Source organism: Pelophylax lessonae (genome assembly GCF_965119305.1).
Source record: "Pelophylax lessonae genome assembly, chromosome: 2".
Classification (NCBI taxonomy): domain Eukaryota; kingdom Metazoa; phylum Chordata; class Amphibia; order Anura; family Ranidae; genus Pelophylax; species Pelophylax lessonae.
The window spans coordinates 656,067,247-656,092,626 of NC_138769.1; positions in this window are offsets into that span (position 1 = coordinate 656,067,247).

The following is a 25,380-nucleotide window of genomic DNA, read 5'->3' on the forward strand; positions in this document are numbered from 1 at the left end:
GCTTACCTGTAGGTAAAAGTGTCAAAAAGCGGGATACTATCGCTTTAAGCATATCTTGTCGACTTTGCTGAGCCAACAATCCATTGAGGGAACATTTTGCTTACCCCAGAAGGGTGCAATAGGTGTTTTAGCTTCATTTAATAAACGGGGAAATATAGATCTCTTATGTCGGCCTTTTGGTTCAGTTGTACAATAGAAAAAAATTAGCCAGGGATCATAAGGAAGATTTACCACCATTAATGGTGGCTACCTTTAAAGTCCTACTTACCTTTACGGTTCCTTCTACATACTTATTAATTGGATGTGGTGCCACATAATACGGGGTTACGTCTCAACATTTTTTATGGAGATTTACAGTTACCTTGTATAACAGAGATCAAGTGAATCACATCTTGCCAAAACGAGCAGATCACCGAACAATCCCACCAAATATGCCCATAGGAGGCATGGTTACCATACTTCCTTCAACACTGAGGTGAGATAGACAAAAACACACTTGGCATTTAGGTGGACCTGTTTGAAAGCTCTATGTAAGTATGAGGGCAGGCAAGTTTAAACAAATTTTCATCTGTTTACATCTGCTTGCCTCTGTGTCCATCCAATCCCAGAAAAAGAAATGGGAAAATGGCAATAAAATGTATTTGAGGGGGGGGGGGGGTTATTACTTAAACATGACAGATTGGAGGCAGTCTGATCTAAAGGATGCAAGTCTGTTTACACCCAGCCATCCATAGATCCAATATCTGTCCGGAAAGCTCATTTTTTTAAGTAGAGCTAAACAATGAACAGACACAGATGTTACTAAAGTGAGTGTTGCGTTCTACTTGGATTCAGTTGGGGATCTGTTCACAGAAGCAGTGGATCTGTTCATAGCACCTATGTGAAAGAGGTCTTTTGGCACTTTTCCACTGCAAGTACCGGCTAGTACCGGCTCGGCTCTACTCGGCCCTGCTTGGCCCGGTTTGCTTTTCCACTGCGGTACCGCATGGTATAGTGTCGGAACGGTTCGGTACGGTACGGTATAGGTTTGCTTTTCCACTAAAGTAGTACTAAAGTTAAGTGGGTGGGATAACAACGGGGGGGTGTGATTCTCTGACCAATCAGTGGCTAGTAGTGACTGCATGCAAAGGATTGTGGGATATGGTACCAGTTTGGTACCTGTTGGAACCACAATCGAGTAGGTACTGTTTTTTCAGAGCCGTACCGTACCGTACCGTTCGGTTCCATGCAGTGGAAAAGCAAACCTATACCGTACCGTACCGAACCGTTCCGACCCTATACCATGCGGTACCGCAGTGGAAAAGCACAAAAGCGTGCCGAACCGGTACGGTTCTATGCAGTGGAAAAGCACCATTAGTGCTCCATGACCCATATCAGAGTTTTTCTTCTGTTTGTGTCCTGCTAGGGAGATTTCCCTTTGCTTTCTGTCCCAAAGATTTAGCAGAAAGTAAGATGAGACCTCTAAAAAAAGCAAGAGGATACCTGCTTTTTGTTGTCAACAGAAGAGGTTCCGCCATTGGAAGATTTCCCCTTACCTTCTGTTTCTGTGACAACCCAAAGTCATTGGATTTCCCCTCACTTTCCACACTGGAGACAATAGTAAACAAGGCTATAGTGAAGGTGAATATCCAACACAATTACATAGACAGCAAAACAACCAGGACAAAGGTTCAAAAAGTCCACATTCTTTACAAAACAACAACAAAAATTTGGCTTTGCATACACTTTAAATGACAACTGTATTTAGAGAAATGTGTAGGCTGCCATTGCTGACCCCCATCTAAAAAATGATAGTTCCCTGGCTATCTCTAGATTCAATATTTTCTCAGTTTTTGACCTAGAACATGCTTGCTGTAAGTGAAGTCATACTAAAGTCAGAACTCATGATCTGCATGCTGGTTCCAATTAGGCCAAGTAGAAATCATTGAAGCCAGAATGAGAGGTTAGCAAAGACATGTTCTCCTAGCTCATGTTTTCTTTAGGGCGCTCTTAACCACTTACCGCAAAGTGACGTAGGACTACGTCGGCAAACTTTGCGGGGTTATACCGAGATGATGCCTCTAGCTAGAGGCACCATCCCGGTACCGTGGTTTACAGCCGACGGTCGGCTTTCCGTCAGTAATGACCGTTTTCTGCGTTTTGCATACATGGAAGTGTAGTGGAGGGGTCTAGGGTCTTTTAGACCCTCAATCCCTCCATAAAGAGTACCTGTCACAAGGGATGTTTACATTGCTTGTGACAGCAAAAAAAGTGATCAGATTTTTTTTTTTTTAAAACCTGTAATAAAGTTAAAAAAAAAAATAAAATAAATAGGAAAAAAAAAATGTTAGCTGCCCCCGTCACCATTAGCCCGCGCACAAAAAAAAACGTATACGGAAGTCGAGCCGCGAATGAAATCGCTGTTCAAAACCACACATGTGAGGTATCGCCGCGATCGCCAGAGCGCGAGCAATAATTAAAAAAAAGAGCTACACTCTAACTCTAAACTGGTAACAGTTAAAAAAACTTAAAGCGTTGCCTATTGAGATCTCTATTGACCGTAGTTTGTCGCCATTCCACGGGTGTACACAATTTTAAACCGTAACATGTTGGGTATCTATTTACTCGGCGTGACATCATCTTTCACAATATATAAAGGCCACTTTTTGTGATTCGGCGCTGTGCAACTTTAACTGACAATTGCGCGGTCGTGCGACGCCGTACCCAAACGAAACTTACGTCCTTTTTTTCCCACAAACAGAGCTTTCTTTTGGTGGTATTTGATCACCTGTGCGATTTTTACTTTTTGCGCTATAAACAAAAAAAGAGCATTTATTTTGAAAATATAACAATATTTGTAACTTTTTTTTATATGAAATTCCCCCCAAAAAAATGTAAAAATCAAAATATTTTTACATTTTTGGCCAATTTGTTTTCTGCCACCTATGTTTGGTAAAAAAAATCACAATAAGCGTATTTTGATTGGTTTGCGCAAAAGTTATTGCGTTTACTAACTAAGGGAAAGATTTCTGTCATTTTTGGTGTTTTTTTTTAACGCGTAATGGCGGCAATCTGCGATTTTTTTTGCGGGACTGCGACATTGCGACGGACAGATCGGACCCATGACTGACATTTTTGACACTTTTGGGGGTACCAGTGACATTACTACAGTAATCAGTGCTATATATATGCACTGTTACTGTAAATATGACACTGGCAGGGAAGGGGTTAATTTTATTGGAGAGGGAGGGGTTAATGTATGCCTGGTGCTTATTAACGTGTGGGGGGGGAGGTGACTGACTGACACAGGGACAGATCGCATATGTTCAGCTATGCTGAACCCTGCAATCTGTCACTCCCTGTCACTTAGGAGATCCGCCCGCTCTGTTTACACAAGCGGGCGGATCTCCAAACTCGATTCCCCGACGATCAGGGAAGAGCAGCGGCGATCGCCGCTGCTCCTCCCCTGGCCCGACTCCCGCTGTGACTGAACACAGCGGGAGCGAGCCTCCGGCGGCACGCGCGCGCCACCCACAGGGGGCGGAGTCCAGCGACGTAGGTCTACGCCGCTGGACGATAACGAGCAACATTGCTGCAGTAGCAGCAATGTGAGCAGGGTTGAAGTGGTTAAAATGTAAATATTCACATTATTTGGTAAAATCTCATTGCTATAAATGTTTAGGAGCATTCCCATATTAGGGCTCCTTCTGATTTTGCTAGGGCAGGGGTTCCTTGTGCAGCAATGATGCATTAATATCCCACCCACACTCACCATCAATGCAAGTAGAACATTTTCCACTAACCACCAACTTATACACTGACTATGAATGTTAGGGGACACCACAGTTTTTACTCTCTGACATTCTTTTCTGCAGGTATTACTCTTTTCAAGAATTTTACTGAAAAAAGATTTTGTAAGTTGTCAGAAATATCTGTCCTGGGTTGTAAATACGGTAGGTACACCACATTACATATTTTTTTATTTAAACTTTTTCGTCAGCTTATTGATCATGCAAATGTACCATGATTATCGTCTACTGATGCTCAAGGTAAGCCAGCAATTAATATCCACTTTCCAAACACAGTAGGAGGGCTAGCCTGGTGCGCCACTGCACATGTACCATAATCCTTTTGTAGCAGAGGTTCCCAAAGGACCTGAGAGCTTTTTAAGGGTTCCTCATGGGTTACAAAGGTTGAGAAAGGCTGGTCTAGAATTTAGAGCCTTTCTCAACCTACTTCAACCTAGCCATTGGTACTTATCTTGCACCCTCAGGCCTCAACAGCCCATACTTTTTACCTTACCTTGGTGCTAACTTGGAGCAAATGAGGGAAAAGTAATAATTACACTGACTTCTGCAAGTTGACCTCACCTGATTTAGACTTATTTACTTATATAAAAGGAAGTTGGCTCTCCTGCTTGCTGTGCAGCATTCTTCCCATGCTCAGTGAGCAGGGAAATAAAGAGATGCGGAGAAAACCCATTGCCATAGAGAAGGCACCCAACCACTTTCTGACCACCCGCCGCCTATTTACTGCGGCAGGGTGGTTCGGGCAGGCAAAACGACGTAGACCTACATCGCTCGCCAGAGAGGAGCTGGGGGGCGAGCACGCGCCGGCGGCGCGTTCCCGCCCCCGATCGCCAGGGAAGCCGGCGCGTGTGTCAGGCAGCTCCGATTGCTGCCTGACACCTGCGATCATTTCCCGCTGAGAGAGAAGGACGGTCGGCTGTTGTAAACCGTCCGTCCTTCTCCCTGGGATGATCTCGAAGCTCATGTGATCCTATTATATATATATATATATATATATATATATATATTATATAGGATCACATGTCTCTGTGGTCTTCTCCGATGCCACGCTCCCCCACAGTTAGAATCACTCTCCTAGCGTCACATTTAACCCTTTTATCACCTATACTGTGAATCCCTTCCCTGCCAGTGTCATTATTACAGTAACAGTGCATATTTTTAGCATTGATTACTGTAGTGATGTCACTGGTCCCCCCAAAAGTGTCAAAAATGTCAGTTAGGGGTCCAATCTATCCGCCGCTATGTCGCAGTCCTGCAAAAAATCGCAGATTAAATAAATAAATGAATGAATAAATAAAAAAATAATGGCATAAAACTTTCCCGTAGTTAATAGATGTGATAACTTTTGCGCAAACCAATCAAAATGAGTTTATTGCAACTTTTTTTTACCAAAAATATGTAGCAGAAAACAAATTGGCCTAAAATGTTAAAAAATTTAGATTTTTAAATTATTTTTTGGGAATGTTATATAGCAGAAAGTGAAAAATATAGTTTTTTTTTTTCAAAATTGTCACTCTTTTTTTGTTTATAATGCAAATAATAAAAATTGCACAGGTGATAAAATACCACCAAAAGAAAGCTCTGTTTGTGGGGAAAAAAGGACGTAAATTTCGTTGGAGTACAGTGTCGCACGACTGCGCAATTGTCCGTTAAAGTAATGCAGTGCCAAATTGCAAAATAGGGCCTGGTCATTAAGGGGGCAAATCCTTCCGGTCCAGAACTGGTTAAATTGTAACTAAGGGCACAACTTTTTTTTCCCACTTTAGATAGAGTAAGGCCCCTTTCACACGAACTTTCCGATCAAGTCCCCCTGTCATTTTTGTCAGGCAGACCTGATCGGATGCTCCATGCACCCCTATGGAGCGGCGGATGTTAGTAGTAACCCCTGCCAGTTTTTTTTTTGCCATCTGTGTCCCATTAGGGAGATTCCCCTTCACTTCTTGTCCTGTAGCCAAAACAGGAAGTAGGAATAAATCCCCCCAAAAGTGAGGGAATCCCAATGTGTCACCAGAAAATTTTGATTTTTTTTTTTCACTTTTACTTTCAATGATAACAGTAAACAGGACACATAGAGCGGGTGAACCTCCCTAACAGGGCACAGACAGCAATAAAAAACTGGCAGGTGTTCCGAAGTTCTCCACTCTATCCAAAACCTAAAAAAATGTTTTGCCTTCAGCTACACTTTAAAGCATAAAAGATTGTAATCTAACATTTAGGGATGACTGATGGCAACACAATTTTTCTTTTATTAAATAAAATGATTGTAGTTTTAAAAGGAAGCCAAAGCAAACCTCACTTGCAGTCAAATTTTGGCTGCAGATTTTTCATATTACACAACAAATTAACATTTGGAATGAAAACGTGACTTCACTGTTGCATCATTCTTCATACCCAGTTAAATCAGTGTCATCAACCCTTATTGCTTTTTCAAATAAAATGAACCTGTGCCCAGACATTGAATACCAAGTTATTTACATATTCTATACAAGCAGTAGAAGCACTTTCAGGGTGTTTTCACACTAGCACTTTTGGTGCGGACCCGGGTTCGATTGACGTCAGAATTTGGTTCTTTTTGATGATGTGAATACTGTCTTTGAACTCGGGTGCGCACCCACGAACCGTACCTGAGTCCACTTAAAAAGGGTGGTCTGGGGTACGGAACTCCAGTACGGTTCGCTTCTGATGAGAACGCAATCGTACCAAAGCAAGCGATTCTATCTATTTTGGCACCTTCTCGTTTACAGCGGTTGCCAAGCAACAGGAGTACGCGCCGGCTGCAGCTTGATGACACAAGTGTACCGCGGTTCGGATACAAAAATCAGATGTCGACACAGTCCATCGAGGGCAGGGGGAGGGGGGAGCAATCGAACTCGGGTTCAGACCAGGCAATCGCACCAAGTGTGAAAACACCCTAAAACAAGCCTCCATTCACCTCTGTTTCTAAATGCACTGTGGAGAATTTGTTTTCAAATTTCAATAAAATCTTAGCAAATTTTTTATTACAACTAAATCTTGGCAGACTACCAGCCCTCTTATGTAAACAAAAGCAGACATATCTAAACTGATGTCAGACAGGTGAACCTACCGCTAACAACAGATTGCCAGTGACAGGATGGCTAAAGAGGTTGCCTGTCTGGCCCTATATAATCGCCCATTCTGTAGCAGTGAGATGTTGTTCCATCAGTGGCCTGAATGCTATAGCAATCCTACTACTGACATTTGCCATCCTGCTGCTGGGGATTTTTGGCCGGTAGCATACTCGCCCATCGCCAGACTTGTATAAAGTATTCAAAATTTCTACTTGAGTAAAAGTACAAGTGCTCGATCAAAAAGTGACTTGAGTAGAAGTGGAAGTGCTCGCAGAAAAAGTTACTTAAGTAGAAGTACTAAAGTATTCAACATTTTTTTTACTTAAGTATTGCAAGTAGTTTTTTCAAAAAAATTGCTACTTAAGTACTAAAAGTAAAAAGTACCAGTAGTTTTGAAAAAAAATTTCTACTCAAGTACTGAAAGTAGAAGTACAAGTACTGTGTTATGTAGTTATTAAAGAAAGAAGTCAAAAGTTTGAACATCATATTGTTTTTTATTATTTCAAATGATTTATTCAAATGATTAACCTAAAGGACAATCACAATTCCTTAGGCTGTAACTTTTTGTAAACAAAAAACAGATAAAGTATGTCCCTCCCTTCCCCTTTTAAAGCATCCACCTTTTAAAGCCAGGGGTGGTCTCCTTCCTGAGCTTCCTCACTCTCACAGCCAGGCAGATCACTTGAAGTTGAAGGGCCAGGGGTTTTCAGCTGATCAAAAGGCAGAACAGGAGCATGCGCAGTCTTCTTAATCGCGGTTTGATTTGATTTGCTCAATTGATGATGATGTGCCAGGCCAGCTTCATCAAACCTACAACGCTTAAAGTGAAAAATGCATCAAAAACTACTAACAAAGTGGCTGTGCTAAAAATGCTAATAAAGTGCCTGCAATTATATATATTCTTCTTGTATTCAAAATCATCGCCCACAGTATCAAAAATAAAGTGACATGTCTGTGCTAAATGCAGTGCAAATTATTCCCACAATGTAAATGTAATTCATATAAAATATATATGACAATACCACAATAAAATAAGTTGTGATTGTGAATAAGTTAGGTGCAAGTTTAAGTGTATAAACTAAACTTTATAACGAAAAGTCCATAATTGAATTCCAGTGTGCAATCTAAGAAGTGCTTGTCACTTGCTGTCAGATGCTTCCACCTTTCTTCTGTGATCTGCTCAAGTAAAGTGGTGGACTGGATAGCCTCTCTCTCTGCCTCTCACCTTAGTAGCACTGGCACTGCACTGGTTCAAAAAGCTGTCTATATTATTGTCATTATAAGAACTTGTCAGAACATGCTTCCACCACCTGTCCTTCACACTAGTAGTTCTCATTTGCTTTGCTCAAGTCAAGTGCCACTGCCAGTGGCCACTGCAGTGCAGGCACAGCTGCACAGGCACAGGCAGGCCGCAGGAAGCACAGGCACCACCACAACACAACACTTATGGTCCATGGACCATGGATGGTCGGATAATCATCATAGCCGTCAGTCTCACTCTTCTTGGTTCAAAAAAGCCACCCAGGACCCGTGGGTATATAATATATTAATATTTTATATTGATTATTTGATTCTCAAATGGCACATTTGCCATGGCAAGGATTAGGCCCTCTCCACGGTCCACCTCACTCACCTCATAGAGAAGAAGATGAGATAACGAAGAAAATGCTCCAAGTCGCGCCGCCCGCGTCACAACTCCTCTCAGTAAGGGGCCTAAGGGGTGGAGTCTGAGTGACACATCACGTTTAGAGGCGCAGACCTGGAGAGGGAAGACGGCAGCACGGCTCCTCCAGTGCGGTCTTAACTTGATGATCATGACAGTGATTCCGCAGGCCGCGGTGCGAGCGAGGCTGTGGGATTGATTGAATTGAGTTGTGCTGCCTACTGCTACACGCTACCTACTACTAAATTGTGAGTCAGTATATTTTATTTCATTTTTATATATAAAAGCGGTATTGTTGAGCACTACTAGCCACTAGATCTCCTGGCTGTCACTTTGTCACATGTTGGGGAATCACAGCGGCTCGGCTCCAGAAGTGGCGGGTGTCCCCGTCATCCTGCCAGGGCCGCCAAGAAGTTCATCACCTAATCTTAAATTATTAATATCTTATGAGGAGAGGACCTATGGGATTGAGAATTGAAATAATTAAATATATATGGCTTTTTGAACCAGTGCAGTCAGTGCCAGTGCCACCCAGACGCTATCCACCAGTGCCACCACCATTAAGTGTGTTGGTCGGTCACTCGAGCACTGAAGGAGGTAGAAGCATCTGACAAGTGAAGTGACACTTTAGATTTGCACACTGGAATTCATTTATGGACTTTTCGTTATAGATAGGTTTACACACTTCAACTTGTTGCACGCACCTGACCTAACTTATTTCATAACTTATTTTATTGTGATTTATTGTCATATTTTATATGAATTGAATTTACTGTTACATCGTGGGAATAATTATTTTCACTGCATTTAGGCTTTAGGACATTCATGTCACTTTATTTTTGATACTGTATGGATTGTGGGCAGGGCACTGGGGGCAACAATGATATTATATCGATTGCACAGGCACTTTATTCGCACTGACAAGTTGTGTTTGTTAGTAGTTTCTTGATGCACTTTAAGCGCTGTAGCACCATTTATTTGTTTGTTTCATATTTTCTTTTTATTGGAAAGATTTGGTATAGCAGCTTTTATTATACACAGCCTTTATTTTCGTATGCGCTGATAATACACATGTTTTGAGCTTTATGTAACCTGCCATCTACTGTTCTGGCAGTGGTAATTTTTTTAAAAGTAACGAGTAACTATGCAGCACAAAAAAAAAATACTTGAGTAGAAGTATCGAAATCATCGAAAAAATGTAGTGAAGTAAAAGTAGAAGTAGGAGAAAAAAATTCTACTCTAGGAAAGTACAGATACCGCATTTCGGTACTTAAGTACAGTACTTAAGTAGTTCTACTTCGTTACTATACATCTCTGCCCATCGCACATCAGCTTTAGCAACCAACGGAAACCCCACTCAGAGTGTTTATTGAGATTTTTGAGGATCTTTGATGTCAAACTATTATACCAGTCCTCAACCCAATGAAATACATCTAATGTCTCTACCAAACTCCCCTTACACATTACCAAAAAAAATAAATCTTATTTGAAAAGTAAAAAACTTCTTTAAATAATGAATTTACTTCCCATCTCTCAGCCTACGCCAGGATGATGTCACGGTCACCCAGCGGAACTTTACTCTCTCAATCAACTTGAACTATTTTTGATCCTTAGCCCCCATTCACACTAAGGGGTTGATTTACTAAAACTAGAAAGTGCAAAATTGGGTGCAGCTCTGCATAGAAACCAATCAGCTTTCAGAAATTTTTGTCAAAGCTTAATTGAACAAGCTGAAGTTAGAAGCTGATTGGCTACCATACAGACTTTGCGTTCTCCACTTTTAGTATATCAACCCCTAAGTGAGACTTTGAAATCATGCTACTTCAATTGAGTGCGCTCAATGCGATTTCAGGTGCGACTTGCCTGACATCTGTATGACTTCATGCACAGATGTCTATGCAAGTCGTACCTAAAATCGCAAAAAAGAGTGCTGGAACCCTTTTTGAAGACGGTGCGGAACCGCAAGGGGGGAGTCACACTGATTTGAACAGTTCCATTGCCCACAGTAGGGTGCAACTTGTCATGCAAATAGCATGACAAGTCGCACTGGTGTGAACGGGTGCTTATGCTGCTAGCACAAGTAAATAGATAGGAAAGTATATTATATTTACTTGTTTTAATCTTTTTTTTTTTTTTTACATTTCTTCATTTGCTTTTCGCTTTCTGGCCTATTCCAAAATGATGTCAGACATCCCAGGTGCCTTCATGGGCATTTTTTTCCTTTCATCTGGAGGACGGGTTTTTTCAACTTAAAGCGGAGTTACGCCTCCCCCTCCACCCCTTCCAAAAATTAAAATTCAGCAACTACACATACTGTACACATACTGTAGCTGCTGACTTTTAATATTAGGACACTTACCTGTCCTTGAGTCCAGCGATGTCGGCACCGCAGCTGATGTTTCCATCGGCTGTCGGGTGCTTCCACCGCCATTGCCGGTAAGGTGACCTGGCAGTGCAGTCATGCGGCTTCACGGGCGAGTTCCTACTACGCATGTGCGAAACGCGATGCACATTCCTATTGGCTCGGCGGTGGAGGAGGGGGCCGAACTTCCTAGGGACGGCGCCGTATCCCGGAAGTGGGAAGGGTATCTCAAAAACAGGTACCCATTCCCCCTTCCCCCTGAAAAGTGTCAAATGTGGAACCGGAGGGGGGGGGGGAGGAAACAAAAGAGCGGAAGTTCCACTTTTGGGTGGAACTCCGTTTTAAGCACACCCTTCTGTCTGCATGCCTGAGCTACGGGCAAATGGATTCCATCATGATTTATCTGTCCTTACCCAAGATGGCCATGGCTAGAAATGGTAGGGGTGTTTTTCAAAGTGATTTCTTAACAAAAATAATGCAAGGAGGCTTGGATGGATGGGTTAGTTTGCTATTAGTATTAAAAATTAATAAAATAACGTTTTCAGTTTATGGTGCTCAGATACAGTTAAGTTTCGCTTTAAGACAAGGCTGAACTTCATGGTCCATTAAGTATTTTATTTTCTGTTTTACAAGAACAAGTGTTGGGGGTTTTTATTTTTAGGGGCGTTAGGCAGAGGGAAATGCCATCTTAAGTTGCCCGTATACGGCTCAAATTTTGGCAAATTCCTGCTGTTTACCCTGGATAGGGGAATCAGTTGATTTCTCTTGTTCAGCCTCTAATGACTAGCTTTACAGGCACGAGTGGAAACTGGAGGACCTGGGGGAAACCAGAAGAAATTCCATATAGATAGCATCTCTCAGAAAATGAGTGCAGCTCTGCTAGTGTGCTGAAGCTGATCTGCTTCCATGTCTACTGATCATTTCATCTGTGGCATTGTGCATGATGCTGATCCAATGGGGTTCATTTACTAAAACTGGAGAGTGCAAAATCTGGTGCAGCTCTGCTTAGAAACCAATCAGCTTCCAGGTTTTATTGTCAAAGCTTCATTAACCAGTTCTGGACCGGAAGAATTTGCCCCCTTAATGACCAGGCCATTTTTTGCGATTTGGCACTGCGTTACTTTAATGGGCAGTTGGGCGGTCTTGCGACACTGTACCTAAATAAAATTGATGTTCTTTTTTCCCACAAATAGAGCTTTCTTTGGTGGTATTTGATCACCTGTGCGATTTTTATTTATTGCACTATAAACAAAAAAAGAGTGTCAATCCTGAAAAATAAAACCATATTTTTCACTTTCTTCTATATAACATTCCCCCCCCCCCCCCCCAAAAAAAAATTAAAAATCTATTTTTTACATCCTTATAGGCCAATTTGTATTCTGCTTCATATTCTTGGTAAAAAAAAAATCCCAATAAGCGTATTTTGATTGGTTTGAAAAGTTGTCGCGTCTATAAACTAGAGGAAAGATTTATGTCATTTTTATTTATTTATTTATTTTTTTACTAGTAATGGCGGCGATCTACTTTTTATAGTGGGACTTCGACATTGTGGCGGACAGATCGGACCCCTACACTTTTTTGGGGGGGATCAGTGGCATTACTACGGAAATCAGTGCTAAAAATATGCACGGTTAAGGTACTAATGACACTGGCAGGGAAGGGGTTAACCCAGGGGCGATCAAAGGATTAAGTGTGAGCCTAGGGGAGTGTTTCTAACTGTGTGTGGGAGGGACTTGTGAAATGAACACAGAGACCTGTGATCCTATGTAGAAGGATCACAGGTGCTATGTGTTCATTCCAGAGAGAACAACAGTCTGCTGTGTTTACAACAGCAGACCGCCGTTCTCTCTCAGTGGGGAGCGATCGCGAGTGTCAGGCGGCAATTGTGGGCGCCAGCCCCGTGGATCGGGATCCCTGCTGACTAGTGGGGGCAGGCACTCGCCCTGCAAACCATCGTATGGCAGGTCGCACAGCCGAGCCAGCCTGCCGCAGTATATCTGCGGGGGGCGGTCGGCAATTGGTTAAACAAGCTGAAGGTAGAAGCTGATTGGCTACTATGTACAACTGCACCAGATTTTACACTCTCCAGTTTTAGTAAATCCGCCCCACAGGGTCTCTGGTTGGAAATAGACATGTGTAGCTACAGTGCCTTGAAAAAGTTTTCATACCCCTTGAAATTGTCCACATTTTTGTCATGTTACAACCCAAAACCTAAATGTATGTTATTGGGATTTTTTGTGATAGACCAACACAAAATGACCAATGACAAAATGTGGAACATTTAACCACTTTAACACTGCTCACTGTGCTGCTACTGCGGCACAGTGGATCGTTATCATCTGGCGATGACCTACGTCACCAGACATTTCCCTCTCCCGGCGGCGCGCTCCCGCTGTATTCAGTCACAGCGGGAGTCGGGCCAGGGGACGAGTGGCGGTGATCACCGCTGCTCTTCCCCAATCGTCGGGGATCGAGTGTGGAGATCCGCCCGCTTGTGTAAACAAAGCGGGCGGATCTCCTAAGTGACAGACAGCATAGCTGAACCTGCGATCTGTGCCTGTGTCACATAGTCCCCTCCCCCCACACACGTTAGTAAGCACCAGGCATACATTAACCCCTTGATCACTAATAAAAATTAAAAAAGCAGATCGCTGCCAGATCGCCGCCATTACTAGTTAAAAAAAAAACAATAAAAATGACATAAATTTCCTGTAGTTAGTAGCTGCGATAACTTGCGCAAACCAATCAAAATACGCTTATTGCGATTTTTTTTTTTACCAAAAATATGTAGCAGAAAACAAATTGGCCTAAAATGTTAAAAAATTTAGATTTTTACATTTTTTTTTTGGGGGGGGGGGGAAATTTCATATAAAAAAATGTGAAAAATATTGTTATTTTTTCAAAATTGTCGCTCTTTTTTTGTTTATAGCGCAAAAAGGAAAAATTCGCACAGGTGATCAAATACCACCAAAAGAAAGCTCTATTTGTGAGAAAAAAAAGAACATAAATTTAATTTGGGTACAGCGTCGCACGACCGCGCAATTGTCCATTAAAGTAACGCAGTGCCGAATCTCAAAATATGGCCTGGTCAGGAATGGGGTAAAATCTTCCGGTCTTAAAACGGTTAAAAATACGCTCATTGAGAATTTTTTTGTCAAAGACATGTAGCTAAATACATCTTGGCCTAAATATATGACAAAAATTGAATATATTGGATATTTTTTAACTGTGAAAGTAGAAATATATTGTTATTTTTTCAAAATTGTCGCGTTTTTTATTAATATCGCAAAAAATAAAAATCGCAGAGATGATCAAATACCACCAAAAGAAAGCTCTGTTTGTGGGAAAAAAAGGACGTAAATTTCGTTTGGGTATGGCGTTGCATGACCGCGCAATTGTCAGTTAAAATCGCACAGTGCCGAATCGCAAAAAGTGGCCCAGACGTAAGACAGCAAAATCCTCCGGTGGTAAAGTGGTTAAAGGGGTGTGAATACTTTTTCAAGGCACTGTATTACTCTTATTAAACAGTAACTGATGATCTGTTGTGATGCTCACACCAGTCTGCAAATGCAATCATTTATAGGTAAAGAGATTGCCGTGATATCATCTGTATCATTAGATAATATGCTCCTGTGTGTGTCCACCTCTACAAATATTAGGGCTCATGTAGTAGTGGTATAGATAGGAACTCATGCCATCAGATACAGGTAAATGCGGATGTAGTGGCAGCACCTCGTAATAAGTAACAGATCATATTGAAGTCCCTATTGGTAATGGGACAATTTCGTGTTACACTACAATTAGCCCACAAGGCTACTTTCAGAATAGCATTAGCTATATTGTCTCCATTAAACAGAAATTGCATGAGCATGCTCAAGTCACTATATAGTTTACATTCTGTTTACTTCAGGAGGAAACGGAGTCAGTCCCACTCACAGATTCATATCGCAAGTAAATGTTTCCATTAAGTGTATTGCCGTCTGAGCAGTGCCCACTTCATCCTATTATAACCACATGTGAGAAGCAGTGAAACAGCTCCGTTGTCATTTAAATCTGTATACAGAAGAGATTAAAAGTCATGCTGTATACACATATTACTGTATCTCACGACACAATCATTATAGAAATTCTCAGAGATTAGTGGAACTTAACATGAACTTGTGGCCAGGCCTTGGACATTCAAGTATTTAACCACTTCTGGACCGGAAGGATTTGCCCCCTTAATAACCAGGCCATTTTTTGCGATTCGGCACTGCGTTACTTTAATGGACGATTGCACGGACATGTGACGATGTACCCAAATAAAATTGATGTCCTTTTTTCCCACAAATAGCGCTTTCTTTTGGTGCTATTTGATCACCTGTGCGATTTTTGCGCTATAAACAAAAAATAGTGACAATTCTGAAAAAAAAAAAAAAAACAATATTTTTCACATTCTGCTATAAAACATTCCCAATAAAAAAAAATTTAAAAATACAATTTTTTCATAAATTTAGGCCAATTTGTATTCTGCTACATATTTTTGGTAAAAATCCCAATAAGCGTATTTTTCATTAGTTTGCACAAAAGTTATAATTTCAAGATTCATGTAATTTTTTTTTTTTTTACTAGTAATGGCCGCGATCAGCGATTTTTAGCTGGACTGTGACATTGAAGCGGACAGATTGAACACCTAACTGACATTTTTTACACTTTTGGGGGTACCAGTGACATTATTACAGTAATCAGTGCTAAAAATATGCACTGTTACTGTACTAATGACACTGGCAGGGAAGCGGTGATCAACAGGTTAAGTGTGAGCCTAGGGGGTGTTTTCTAACTATATGGGGAAGGGACCTGTGGAATCAACACAGAGACCTGTGATCCTAAATAGGAGGATCACAGGCTCTCTGTGTTCATTCCAGAGAGAACAACAGTATGCTGTGTTTACAACAGCAGACCATCGTTCTCTCTCAGCGGGAAGCGATCGCGGGTGTCTGACGGCAATCATGGCTGCCAGTCCCATGGATCAGCTTCCCCAGCTTTCTAACGGGGGCTGGCAAACCAACGTACCCATAATAAAAAGGGGGTGCAGCTCTATAAGTAAGTCCAATCAGTCCAGATGTCCTTAGGCAGATATCAGCTGATCCCACCACCAACACGTACCTAAAAGTCAGTTTGTGCAGCCGAGCCAGCCTGCCGCAATAAATCTGCGGCTTGCAGTCGGCAAGTGGTTAAATATCCTTAGCAACCAGTAAATGAGGTTCAAATATTTAAATATTATTAGCAACCAGTAAACGAGGTCACAATTCTGCCCGCGATTCCAAATCGCCGATATGTGAACGGGGCCTTACTTTTTTCCTTGAATTTCACTTTAAAGTGTACCTAAACCCACAAACAAAACTGTAATATATTATAGCTTATCAGTCCTGCCAGTACTGTACTGCATCTATGGGGTATCACCATTGTCACCCTAAGCTGCTTGTTCCTGATTTTGACTGCAGAACATTCCTCCCCAGTATTGGCACAGGTGGCCTGCACCATCTTGCCTTCATAAAAAAGCTCCATAACTTCCTAGTAGTGACACAGGTGGCCTGTACCCTCCTGCCTTATTACAATGCTCCAACACTTCCCAGTAATGACACAGGTAGACTGTACCCTCTTGCTTTTTTACAAAGTTCCACAAGAAGTTAGAAGCTGACCGGATTTCTGGCAGGATCACTGAGGTTTTTTCTATGTTTTTTTTTTTTTATTGTGCCCACACAAACACTTTAACCACTATACAATTGCTAATGTCTATCTGGAGTAATCTTTCTGCTGGAGTTCTTGGGTCTGCTTGCCATCCATGGCCACTATGAATGGTTCTCATACTGTCTGTTATTGTTTATTATTTCCGATTGGCCCATCACTATGATGGGCTGCTTCATAGGCCAAAAATAATGTATGAAGGCGGTTGGTTGCAGGCCACCTGTGTCACTACTAGGATGTAGTGGAGATTTGTATGAAAGCAAGAGGGTACAGGCCGCCTGTGTCACTACCAGGAAGTTATGGAGCTTTTTTTATGAAGGCAGGATGGTGCAAGGTCCTGTGCCAGTACTGGGAAGAGTTGGAACTTTGTAGGAAAGCAAGAGGGTATAGGCTACCTGTGTCATTACCGGGAAGTGTTGGAGCTTTGTATGAGGGCAGAAGGGTGCAGGCCACCTGTGCCAATACTGGGAAGTGTTGGAGCTTTGTATGAGGACAGAAGGGTGCAGGCCACCTGTGTCACTTCCAGGAAGTTATGGATTTTTTTTTTCATAAAGACAGGAGGGCGCAGACCACCTGTACCAATCCTGGGAAGTGTTGGAGCTTTGTATGAAGGCAGAAGGGTGCAGGTCACTTGTGCCAATACTGGGAAGTGTTAGAACTTTGTATGAAGGCAGAAGGGTGCAGGTCACTTGTGCCAATACTGGGAAGTGTTAGAACTTTGTATGAGGGCAGAAAGATGCAGGTCACTTCCCTTGTGCCAATACTGGGAAGTGTTGGAACTTTGTAGGAAAGCAAGAGGGTATAGGCTACCTGTGTCATTACCGGGAAGTGTTGGAGCATTGTATTAAGGCAAGAGGTTACAGGCCACCTGTGTCACTACTAGGAGGTTATGTTTTTTTTTTTATGAAGGCAGGATGGTGCAGGCCACTTGTGCCAGTACTAGGAAGTGTTGGAACATTGTATGAAAGCAGAGGGGTTCGGCCACCTGTGCCATAACTGGGAATTGTTGGAGCTTTTTATTGAAGGCAAGAGGGTGCAGGCCACCTGTGCCAATACTGGTAAGCGTTGGAGCTTTGTATGAGAGCAGAAGGGTGCAGGCCACCTGTACCAATACTGGGAAGTGTTGGAGCATTGTATGAAGGCAAGAGGGTACAGGATACCTGTGTCACTAACAGGAAGTGATGGAATTTTTTTTAAAAAAACAGAAAGGTGCAGGTCACTTGTGCCAATACTGGGAAGTGTTGGAACTTTGTAGGAAAGCAAGAGGGTATAGGCTACCTGTGTCATTACCGGGAAGTGTTGGAGCATTGTATGAAGGCAAGAGGGTACAGGCCACCTGTGTCACTACCAGGAAGTAATGGAGATTTTCTATGAAAGCAGGGGAGTGCAGGTCACCTGTGCCAATACTGGGAAGTGTTGGAACTTTGTATGAGGGCAGAAGGGTGCAGGTCACTTGTGCCAATACTGGGAAGTGTTGGAACTTTGTATGAAAGCAAGAGGGTACAGGCTACCTGTGTCATTACCGGGAAGTGTTGGAGCATTGTAATAAGGCAAGAGGGTACAGGCCACCTGTGTCACTACTAGGAAGTTATGGAGCTTTTTTTTATGAAGGCAGGATGGTGCAGGCCACCTGTGCCAGTACCGGGAAGTGTTGGAACTTTGCATGAAAGCAGAAGCATTCAGGCCACCTGTGCCAATACTGGGAAGTGTTGGAGCTTTGCATAAAGACAAGAGGGTACAGGCCACCTGTGTCACTACCAGGAAGTAATGGAGCTATTTTATAAAGGCGGGAGGGTGCAGGCAACCTTTGTAACTTTCAGGAAGTATTGGTACTTTGTATGTAGACAGAAAAGTGCAGGCCACCTTTGTCACTACAGGGAAGTGATGGAGCTCTGTAAAAAAAAAAAAAAGCAGAAATAGAAGCGCCTTCTTAGTGTTGACTGTATTACATTTATTAGAACAAAAGTATAAAAACACTCACATTAGGGTAAGTGAATGCAAGCCTAGACCAAGACTAACTTCAGGATCAGGGGAGCAGGAGTGGGTCTCTGTGCACGCTAGTCCGGGCAGTGTTCCATTCTTGTCCCCTGTAGGAACCTTCCACCTCTTCTCCAGAGCTTGAAAAAGGAGTGCACGTCTCCTTCATCGACAGTGCACACGCTCAGGATTGCATTGCATAATTTCTGGTGACGCCGCTGCGGTCCACGTGCATTCCAGCTTTCATTCCTGAATTGATTCATGCACAGAGCCAGAAGACTGCTCCTACAGGGGACACGGACGGAAGACTGACCGGACCAGCATGCACAGGGACTCACCTCTGAAGGACTATCCCAACATGTTTGCATTCACTTACCTTATGTGAGTTTGCATTCACTTACCTTATGTGAGTGTTTTTAAACTTTTGTTCTGGAGTGTGCTTCTGCTTCCCTCAAGAGGTTAGCCCTGAGCTGTGGACTGTCCACCATCTCTGCAGAATACTATTAGAATGTAACATAATTTAGTAAAATATCTCAATAAATACTGCTTGTGGTATTTGCAGGATAAAATAAAGTAATAATTTCTGTGAATTAGCAAATCTGATCTTTCTGCACATATGATGAAAATGGCATTCATTGTCCCTCAGAGAGGAGGAAATTCTCCAGTTGGACACCTTAATAAATAGGTCCATCAAAGCGTTGGGAGTACCGTAACAGCACAGAATCCTGCATAACAGAAGGAACGATCCTGTGTGTATCGTAAAATGTTGCATATGATTATATCAGAGCAGCTTGATGCACTGAGAAGACAACTTGGCCACTGACACGAGTACACGCAACTCTCTTCATCAATCATGTCATGAAACTGAAATATTGAGGCTGTAGTGTGAATGATGACAATGGTTTTAATTTAGCTGTTGATGTAAACTGCAGGCGGCACAGTAATTCTGAGACGCACACCCAGCTATGTGTCACTGCTTATATAACCCTCCACTATATTTTGTATTCATGAAGATGTATTTGTTCTGTAAACAACAAAATGACTGGCTGAAATCAGGAAGCTGATCTGCAGAAAAAAGAAGAGATCTTTTTTTTTTTTTTTAATCAAAGAAGCTTGTGTTAAAAATGCGGCCATTTAAAAACTCAGTTTACAACTATTTATTTAGTAATTTTTTTCCTTTACTCACCAACTCTGAAGTCACTACCAGCTTTGATTGTGATCAGGAATTACTGTGATATTAAGAGGAGAACTGATTTTTTGAAGTTGTCTAAGATCCGTGAAAATTATCATCTGTGAGATCTGATTTCATGCAAATCGATTGACTTGATTTCCCCTTAGGGCTCTTACACTCGTTTTTCGGCATTCAGGAGCTTTATTTTTAGACTGATCTGAACCAGTGCGTAAATATCATTAAATGTGTACTATGTTTAGATCAGTAAAAAATGTCAAAATCTGCATTATTGGCCAGTATTTTGTGCTTGTATGCATGAATACACAAGTATGTGTGCAAATCACAACTCCCCCTTAAAGCAGTATTAAGCCCAAAATGTAAAACTTTAAATATTGCAGTTTACCAATCCTTATTTTTTTTAATTCCTATACTTCTCTTTTAAGCTTTATTTGGTCAGTCCATGTAAATCTGCTAGTCTCTCTAATATTACCCCTAGATTGACAACGCTGCTGTCCAATCATGTCTCTGTGGAGTGAAGACACCCTAACACAAGAAGTGTGTAACTGGATGGATCATTAGGCGAAAATAAAAAGCCTAAAAAAAGAACACTAACACAGGAACAACAATTAAAGTGTTACTAAACCCAGGACCCTGTATTTACTTTATATGGTCTCCCACAGTACAGTACAGAGAACATGGGAATGCAAGTATTTTAGTAAATATAAAGTGCTAAATACCTTTTCTCTTCAGAAGTATACAGTAGTCTTGTGACTTCTATCAGTGTCCGGCTGAGCACTGGTTAAAGCTTGTAGGAAGAGTTTTCATTCTCCTCTGACTGTCCTATGAGGCTGCATGACCCCTGACCCTCTGTCTGGACAGTGCCGATTGGCCTTGTGCTGATCACATGCACCCTCCCAAAAAAAAAAAAAAAACTCTCTAGCAATACACACCAAACTGAGCATGTGCAGAGTGACCCCAAGGCTCTGTGCCAGCCTTTCTCAACATTTTCAACACAGAGGAACCCTTGAAATATATTTCCGGTCTTGGGGAACCCCTGCTAAAAAATTTAAAATCTACAACTCATGACAGTCAGTGGGAAGAATGCTCCTTACTCTTGTTATCATTGTGAAGAGTTATCTCCTTACAGATCACTAAAAGGAACAATGGTATCATTGGGAACTTCTTAGAGTCAGAAATTGCCCATTGCTCAAGGAACCCCTAGCAACCTCAGGAGGAACCCTGGTTAAGAAACCTTGCTCTGTACTATCAGCAGATGGATTGGGGACTGTGGAAGAAGGTGAGGATCAGAGAAGACAGTGGAGGAGTCCCTGCTCAAACAGCCTTTTTACACAAGGCGCAGGATAAACCTCTTAGATTTGCAAGCACTTTTACCAAAGTTGAATGTATGAATGTACATCACAATGGTCTCAACTCCCTGCTCACAGAAGAAAGCACGTGGAGCAGTGGTGTATTTTGGTTTTGTGCTGCCCTAGGCAAGACTAAAATTGGGCACCCCCCTTCCCCATACTATGTAAATGTGCCCCACTCCTTCCTTTTTAATGGATGCGACTCCCTCCAAAATTGAAGGATTCCAAGTCCCAGCATGAACATGAACGTGAGATCTCACGAGAGAGGGAGAGAGAGAGAGGGTATTGGGAGAGGGAGGGAGAGAGAGAGGGTGGATGAGCGAGAGGGTGGATGAGCGAGAGAGAGTGAGAGAGAGAGGGGGGATGAGATAGAAAGAGAGGGGGGGATTAGAGAGAGGAAGGATGAGAGAGAGCGAGGATGAGAGAGAAAGAAAGAGAGAGAGGCGATGAGAGAGAGGAGGGATGAGAGAGAGCGAGGATGAGAGAGAGAGAAAGAAAGAGAGGGGGTGAGAGAGGGGGATGAGACAGGAGGGGTTGAGGGAGAGAGAGATGGGTGAGAGGGGGGATGAGACAGGAGGGGTTGAGAGAGAGAGGGGGGTGAGAGAGAAATAGAGAGGGAGATGAGAGAGAAAGGAGGGGTGAAAGAAAGAGAGGGGGGTGGGAGAGAGAGAGGGGGGGGTGAGTGAGTCAGAGAGAGAGAGAGGAGGGGGGTGAGAGAGAGGTGGGAGAGGCGGCTTTAGCAACCAGGGGCTAAAAGAGTCTCAGGTGGTGCTGCCCCCTGCAAAGTGCTGCCCTAGGCCTGGGCCTTGTTGGCCTAGGCCAAAATACAGCACTGACGTGGAGGTTTTATAACTGAATAAGTACATTTTCACATTTTCATTATTTATTTCAATTTTATATTTTTAAGTAACAAATATTTTATATTTACTTATAATTACCTTGATATTAGGAAAAAAAATAATTACCTTGTGTTGTCTTTTTACTTATTCAGCAAACAAGTACAATTTTTAACTAATTAATAATGTTTAAATGACCTTATATATGTGTTTGAAAGCCTTCAGCTCTGTTATGCCACTATCCATATATAATTTTAATGAATAATGTAATATGCCTTTTAAATGTAATTACAGTGTAATGTAATAAAACAGATATTGAGCAGAGCACTTGCTAATATTCATGATGTCACACTCTCGCTCTATGCATGCGTGGTAATAAACACTCACAGTGGCTGGCCACAAGCTGACTTCTGACATTACCAAATCCCACAATGCAGTTAATGCATACAGTAGGTGCTTGGCTAATGTCTGTGGTGCAAGTTTGACTTGTTTGCTAGCTTAGGCCGGTACCCACGAGGTTCCCCCTCCACTATCTCCATAGGCAACAATTTACTCGATCCTCCGATGTGAAGTTGCATGCATGAGCTCCAGGATGCAATTTTAAGCTCTCTTTACACAGCGTGAAACTCCATTACCTTCATATGTTCAGCATGCACTGACTTTGACACCTGTCATCAGAGTCACTGGACTTTCACTCTACCTTATGATAAATAGAAATGTCTGCAGGACACAGCCTGTGTTCCCACAGATCCATACATCTGCAACTGTCTTCATTTTATGTCTGCCAATTAGCAGACTTTTGTTACCATATGTTGCGACCTAAAGTAAACTCCATTTATCACAGAATTAAGTGTAAATCCACTAACATCTGAACACAGTTGTTGTCAAAGTTAGTGTATGATTATTCTGCAGGTCTGTGTAAGGAGAACCTTAACCACTTCTGGACCAGAAGGATTTGCCCCCTTAATGACCAGGCCATGTTTTGCGATTCGGCATTGCGTTACTTTAACGGACAATTGCGCGGTCCTGCGACGCTGTACCTAAATAAAATTATGTCCTTTTTTTCCCCACAAATAGAGCTTTCTTTTGGTGGTATTTGATTACTTCTGCGATTTTATTCTTTGCGCTATAAACAAAAAAAGAGCGACAATTCTGAAAAAAAAACAATATTTTTCACTTTCTGCTATATGACATTCCCAAAAAAAAAAGTAAAAATTTTTTTTTTTAACATTTTAGGTCAATTTGTATTCTGCCACATATTTTTGGTAAAAAAAAAAATAAGCGTATTTTGATTGGTTTGCGCAAAAGTTATCGCTCTAATAACTACGGGAAAGATTTATGTCATTTTTATTGTTCTTTTTTTTTTTTTACTAGTAATGGCGGCAATTTGCGACTTTTAGCGGAACTGCGACATTGCGGCGCACAGATCGGACCCCTAACTGACATTTTTGACACTTTTGGGGGGACCAGTGACATTACTACTGTAATCAGTGCTAAAAATATGCACTGTTACTGTAATAATGACACTGACAGGGAAGGAGTTTACACAGTGGATGATCAAGGGGTTAAATGGAAACCTAGGGGAGTGTTTCTAACTGTATGGGGGTTTGGCTTGTGAAATTATCACAGAGACCTGTGATCCTATATAGAAGGATTACAGGCGCTCTGTGATCATTCCAGAAAGAAGATTGGTAAGCTGTGTTTACAACAGCTGACTGTCCTTCTCTCTCAGCGGGGAACGATCGCAGGTGCCTGGTGGCAATCGGAGCCGCCTACCCCGTGCATCGAAGTCCCCGCTGTCGAGTGGGAGTGCACTAGCTGCAGGCGCGTGACCGACATAGAGCTACGTCAGTTCGCGCAGGAGGAGCTGCCTGCCCCAGTAAATCTGCGGCGGGTGGTCCGGAAGAGGATAAAGAATGCGCTACCCGAACATTTTTCATATTCCTGATATGGGTCTGTTGTACCATGTATCCACTTCTCTTTGTATTGCTTCCTTTGTGTAAAATACCTAGTAATCTTGCCAGTCCCCCTCCTTTCCTATTTCAAACTGACAAAGCTAGGCATGAGATTGCATCCATCCCAGTGTGGTCAATTTTCTGGCTGAGCTGGGAGAACAGACTCCCTATTCTCCAATAATCAGACTTATGCTGACACACCCTTTTCACACAGCCATTCCTTGGGAAGATCATATATATATTTATATATATTTTTTTATTATTTATTTATTTTAATTATTTGATATTTATAAAATGTTAATATATTTATAATATTTTTTAAATTCATAAAAATGCTTTGCCTATTTAAAGCTGAATGGGTTGTTTTACAAGGTCCTAAACGCTAAGATATACACTGAATCTCTTTTAAATGTTCTTATTGCTTCTAAACTTAAAGCGGAGTTCCAGCCTCCTTGACAATTTATTTCATAAAGCACCCCCGGGATTCTTGTTAGTTGTACTATAAAATTAGGTTACTGCTGTAAGTGTAATGCCCGTACACACGTGCAGATCGTCGGCCGAACGATCGGCCGTCTTTTGTCCCCGGGCTGTCGGTGTCTGTTGAAAATTGCAAAAGACTGCACAAGAATTTTGTCCGCCGACTACAGCCGACTGCAGAAGTGATGTCATGTGATGGTTAACTTTCCCTGTGTTTTTTCTTTTCTGAGCATGCCCAGTCTTGCAAATCTGCTGTCTGTCGGCCGAATTCTGTATTGACTGGCAAACAATCGGCCGCTCTGGTGTCGGCATACAAAAATTTTAATGCTTGCACGAGAGATTCTTTTCGGCCGAAAGTGCGCTGTCGGAAGCATCATACTAACAAGCCTACAATCGGCCGATCGGTCGTCGGCCGAAGCTTTTCAATCGTCGGCCGACAATCTGCACGTGTGTACGGGCCTTTAGCCTTCTTCTTGCTTCCAAATTGTTATTATCCTCAGGATCCCGGAAGGCATCTAGTGACCATTCGTAATGTGGGCATCTGAAGCCCGTTCCTATTTGCTTCCGGGATTCTGAGCAGCCGGCTCGTGCCTTCGCTGTTATGACAATACATGGCGCAGCGTGTTGTTTACAGGTTGCCATAACAGTGTCGGCATCAGCAGAATTTCCGGCCCCGTTCTTTTGGCAACCTTTCAATCAACAGATAACTTCCTGTCTCTAAATACCGCAAGATTTAATTGTTAGTCGCCCCATGACTTCTAGGATAGATGATGCCGATATCCCATAAGTCCTAGGGAATCCCCTAATGACGAAACTGCCTAGGCAGACGGGACAGGAAGTGCAAACAGCAGGGAAGTGAAATATGGATGGAACTCCGCTTTAAGAAATAAAGCATTAAAATCTCTTATTGAGCATCTTCAGGTTTCTATGGGCTCTAGAGCTGGAACAGCAGGGGTGGTATCAGTTTG